The sequence below is a fragment of the Eufriesea mexicana genome, unplaced genomic scaffold (genome assembly GCF_001483705.2).
Source record: "Eufriesea mexicana isolate 0111107269 unplaced genomic scaffold, ASM148370v2 scaffold944, whole genome shotgun sequence".
Classification (NCBI taxonomy): domain Eukaryota; kingdom Metazoa; phylum Arthropoda; class Insecta; order Hymenoptera; family Apidae; genus Eufriesea; species Eufriesea mexicana.
Genome location: NW_016909080.1, coordinates 163289 through 169368, shown reverse-complemented (window position 1 = coordinate 169368; position 6080 = coordinate 163289).

Genomic DNA, 6080 nt, shown 5'->3' with positions numbered 1-6080 from the left:
GCGTTCGATCGCCGAGAAACGATCGACGATTGTCCCTCGACGTCTCATCGGTGACCCATGGGTTAACCGGCGTCCATCAGCTTCCGCCATTCGCCACCTCCCTATCGACTTCTCGATCTACTTCCCTAAAGGACACCGAGTGCTATGGATTCTTTCACTCGTGCTCCGTCCAATGTCATCGGAACGCGCAATTTCAGCGCCGGTTTTTGGGTTAAAGGCATACTACCACCGAAGTCGGCCATTCCGTGGTCGATCCTCTCCCATAACCCAACGCTCGACCGGAACAGACCCTGACAGAAGGAGACGCAAACGTGGCCCAACAAGAGAGACACGGACATGGAACCGAATCGCGACGGTTGATCCGGCAAAAAGGCGGGCCGCGACTTTTTTACACGTTTCATTGGCAGGCTGTTTTCTTATGTAACTTTGGCCGTTTTGTCGTAATCCTCGGTACGAACTGTCGGTCGTCGGTTTTTACGATGTGTTCAGTCCGCTGGAGGTTGCGACGGGGGATCCAACGAGTTCAAGGAACGCTCATCCTAGTTTTGGACCGCTCGTTGTCTCTCCTGCGTCATTGTTGTCGAACCTAATCGACTCATCACCGAAGCGTCATTGTTCGCTCGACCCGGGACATCGATGGTAATCGTGGAACCGTCGCGTCGTGATTTCGAAATTTCGCAAAGACGATGTTCCTGCCTATCCGACGAAGATATCCTGACCCTTCGTCCAAGTCGCGTATGATCGATACTGGTAGTTACAGTGAAACGCGATCGAGTGACGATAAATGTCGAGCGAGAGAAGCAGGAATTTTTCTCTGTGTCATCGTACTGGAAAATCTTCTCGAAACGTTTCCATGATTCGACGATAATTCCACTGGTGGGCGAGTTAAGCCGTTAGAATGCCGGCACGTTTTATGGCCGACGTAGCCCGGTTAAGACGCGACATATTTCACGAGGATTCTGCCGGCGAGAGATCTACGCGATCCAAGGACCACTTATTCCGGATAAGCGACCGTGCTCGGGATTTCTGACCTCGCGGTGACATCCTGGAACGGAAACGGGCGTTCCTCGTCCATGTAACGTTACGAAATCAACCGATTATTCGCCGAGTGGTACTCGACGGTGGATAGAGGAGGTGAAGAGTCGCAAGATTAAAGGGAAATAAAGCGGTTGAGGAATGGAGAAGAAAATAAAAACAACCACACGTGTGTGGAGAGATCGAGCCTTATCTTGAATCGTCTCCTCGATTTACCTCGGTATCGGTATATATAAGCGCTTTTGCGCGATACAGAATGCTAGATTTTGCATAGAGTGTAAAAAAAGCCTCGGATACATTGCACCGTGAAACACTTGCGAAAGAGGGAATACATTAGTAGGAGCGATGTTAAAATCGGTGACTAATATGTTGATCGGTATTGCGATAGCTTTTTGTTAGCAGTGAAAACCTAGCGGTAAAAGGCGTACGAATATCGTACGTAGACATTTTAATCCTTGATTCACAGACAAAGAGATCGAACAGCTGCGCCGCGTGTTTTCAAAATCATTTTAATCGATCGAAATCGAGACCGAGGAACGATCGTTTCTCGTGGAAATGGAACCGAGTGAAGATTCGAAGGATTTTCCAACGGTGCGAGTACAGCGTAGTGCGAGAGTTGGAATTAAAGTGGATGAAAATTATTTAGAATTACACTGCACGAGACAAACGTGGCACAAAACGCCGATTAAGTTCTACGGTACATACCCGAGTACCAGGATTGTGATATAACGCGACACGCGTGCTACGTGTGCTCGGCGACCTTGCGTGGATCTCGAGTGAAACCCAAGACAGCAAGGGATGCAAATTGATCGTTAATTATTCTAATTATCTGCAATATATGTAATCGGCGAGCGTTGCTGCATGGCTGATTGGACACGAGTCGCGGCTGAAAAGTTTTTGTCAATATCCGCACAGTCAATGGAGAGAATTTGACCACACGGTCGTTCGTCGCTCAAACGTTTAACATTTTATCACATATTAACGTAATTACCTCATATCGTTGTTATATCGAATATTGAATCGAATAATCAGGTGGATAAACCTCGTCGATGATACACTGCAAATCACGTAGTAAATGATATCGTTGAGATTATACAGTATCATAGACGATAATCATTAGTTGATGTTTCACTTTGAGTAAATAGCGAATCAAAGAGGAAAGTAATTTTTCAATATTTCAACAGAGAAGTTGCGCGCGATTAATTAAAATGATTCGTCGATGGGCTATTTCCACGTTCGAAATGAACGCAATCTCGTGTCGATAAATATATATTATTACATTAAGGCAAAGGAAAGGAAAAGTACGCGAACGAGATAAGTTACTTTACGATGGCGCCGTGAACGAATGATGAAAAAAAGGATAGAATTCGCAGAAAAATTTCCCGATATCTCCTGTTCAAAAATGGCAATCGACTCGATGACCGTCTTTATTTATCTTTATTTAACTGCAAAAAAATATTGCTAGATTAAATTCGTATCTTCCGAGGCGTAACTCTCGGAACTATAACGAAAACATTGTTTACTAATTTATCATCGGAAAAAGACGGACAAATGTTGCTGCAACGAGGTGATAACTGATAACGGTGTTTTCTTAACCTTAATTACGAGTAACGAGATGTACAACACGGTGCCCTGATAAAACCTGTTTACTCGACTAGCCGCACTTCCCTAAGGACGACTTCTTCTCGTGATTGCCCCATACCTGCGTCAGTCGTTGACTTTCCACGGGGGAATCCCATGACGGTTCACTGGACGACCGGGTATTCCCATCCTCTCCTGATCCTTCGCGTCGATTTTCCTCGATTTTCATCGGTACTCTCGCGCGTGAAAAGTTATCGGCGACTTCCAAAATCTGCTTTCAAGGCGAAGTAATCGATTGCGAAACTCTGTTAAGGCGGTTAAACCGCAAGGAATTCTAACCTATTCCAAGAAGGTCGGTTGTTCTGCTCGATCGGTCGTATTCAGAACAAGGGATATTTAATAAAACTGAACGCACTTGAAGAAATAGCTGAATCCGATCCTTGTAATCGCTCAATCTGCGTATTGCCTCCGATTTCGACATAATTATCGACTACTCGCGTGAATTCATCGAATCACGAATACGGAATGTCCAGTGGAAGGAACGATTCATGTCTTACCATCGAGATGAGGTTCCGCTTAAAAACTGCATTTACGAGTTTGTCAAGGCTAACCGTTGCAACAACCCCAGAAGATCTCCATCGTATCTGCCGGGCAGATCCTCGTCAAGAGGCAACGAACTTCTCAAGGATCAAAAATTGAATCGTGCCACGATGTGACGGTGCGAAGACGTTGAAAAGATTCATGGAGAAGTGAAACAGATGTTGTTGATGGTCTTCCTTAAAATTACTATAAAACGTCATTGCTACTTGATTGACTCTGTAATTATGCGACGAATATCCGAATATAACCTTCGACTCGAGGTTACTCGTAGAGCAGTCTCACGAATGGTTTAATAAAGGATAATCTCTGTTCGGCTTCGTTTTGTAACGCGACATTGCAGAACTAAATGCGATATTTTTTAATACGAAGAAATACGAGGAACGTTCAAATTAGTCAGCGATTTATACACGAAGGAAACGATTATGTCGTGAAACCTCGAAACATTTTCCTTCACGCGAAATCGTGAAACCGTAAAATTTTTCTGGCGTACTGAGCAAGACTGTCGCGTATTTCCTTATTCGAACGATACGCTGATAACACGAAGGGCAGGAAGAATTTCGTATTCTTGGATACGGAACGATCTATCAATTGATCTTCGAAACCTGCTGGAGAAGCATGTAGTCGATCAATCAGAATACATATTCCATTACCATCCTCGGATTTAGATACTTATTACAACGCTTATGATTACCGAGAAGTCACGAACGACTCGCGATCAAGGAAGTGGTGTACCGATAATCAATAGAAACGACGTTAATAATGTTCAAGGATTTGCGAATGATGTGCTTGGATTAGATCAAACGCGTTAATGATCGGTGTTGAAAGGAACCCATTCGAAACGCAGAAAAAAATGATAACTATGACCATAACGATCTATAATACATCTGTACAGCGATATTATTCCTCTTTGAGAAATATCTTATATTTTAATATATTATATTAACATTTAAATGTTAATTTATTTGCTGACACACGCGCCCTGGAATTGTTATTACGTCAAACCTGCATTTCGATATTCTTTGTCGCAATAATATCGATATACATTTTATTGCATATCAATTGCCGCACACACGTGTGTATATAAATATGCTGGAATATAAATGATTCGTGGATAATGTCGAGATTTAGATTCAAGTGCTGTCGTAAAAGATAACCTAGATATTATATCGATAGCGAAGTCTTGCCATTTCCGCCATCACATCTCGATGCATCGAGACTTTCTCTGAATGACATCCACGTGGGTCAGGTGGATCATTGAATGGCGAAGAAACGACTTTCTCAAATGAACGAGCAAGGTGCAGATAAGCAACCATATATGAAGGATCAAGCGCTTAATCGCAATAAGAGAATTCAAGGTCTTCGAGGGGCCTGTTCGCACAGCTGCAAGACAAGTCTGCCCAGATCCATGACCAGATTGTCTCGAGATCACGTGCGCCGACTTAGTGAGGAAAAGAAAGAAGAAGAAAATATCACGATTATAATGCGTAACCATAGTGCCTTATCCTTATCGATTGTTAGAAGGAAATAAATTAGTTACGCAACGTTTCACTTGTTACCGATCAACAAGTTCAAAGCGAATTATCGCGGGATTTATAATCGAGATTTCATTTCAGATCGATGGTGTCCTCGTACTTCGTCGATTCGAATATTTCATGATAGAATGTAACATTAACGTTACTTTGACAATCGTAATACATTAAATTCGGTGGAGAGATAATTTCGTGACTCGTCGAGGTTGAAATTTCGATATAAAGCGTAACCTTTTAAACGAAATTAAAACGTAATTGAATAAAGATTGTTTTTTAATTAATTGTTTACCAAATGCATAAAAATAATGACGAGCATTCCTTAACAGCCGAGGGCACAGGCATATTCGTAAACATTCCTTGAGAAACAATCTCTCTGGATTGCAACTAAAAAAGATAATAACATATTTCACAATATCTACCGAAGTAAGTCATTAATTAATTAATCTTTTTTTCCGAAATTTTTTACCGGGACGAAAGATAAGAGAATTTGAGATCGCCCATGTTTCTTTTCTAGAACTTGAGAATATCCAATCCCGTTTAAGGATATTTATGGATTCCTAAACATAATCTATCCAAGTCTTTCACTTGTTCACTCTATATGAATAAATTAAAGTTCAATTAATGAAATTCAATTTTGATTTTAATCTTATAAATTTTCAAAATTTTGGTCGTGGAAATTGAGCACTCTTTAATTTCTTATTTTCGTAACAGAAACATATTTATATTTGGTATTCTCTTATTAATAAATATAACAGACATAGTTTGATACTCTATATTGATATTTTAACACATAACGGATTTCAAAGATAAAGAATCTTCCCGCCACAACTAGGCATAGCTTGACCAGCCTCAACCAACGTCAAGTCGCTGCCGAAACGAACATATCGGTAACACATGGTGGAATATTTACGCGCGTCAAAGTGAAACTTTCAATGTCTATACAAAACATTTCGTGAAGCAATGTTAATACTAATTGATGTTTTAACTGCCGCAATCGACGAAATATATATTCGGGAAGAATAATGTGCTGTATCAGTTATTAGTTCACAATATTGCAAATGTAGGTTACGTTGCAATATTGTCGTAATATTGACGAATGAACCACACCAGAACTTTAAGAAATTGATAGACCTTTAGCAACATCAAAACATATAACTACAAACATTTGTTTCGTTGTGATATACCACACGTGAAATGGAAAGAAGTTACATAGTGCATATACAAAATGATACGAAGTGAAGTTACACAGTGTATATACAAAATGATACGAAGTGCATGTGCGAAATCAAGTGGCGCGAGTGCAAATCGTATAAACATACTACATATTTTCCTATT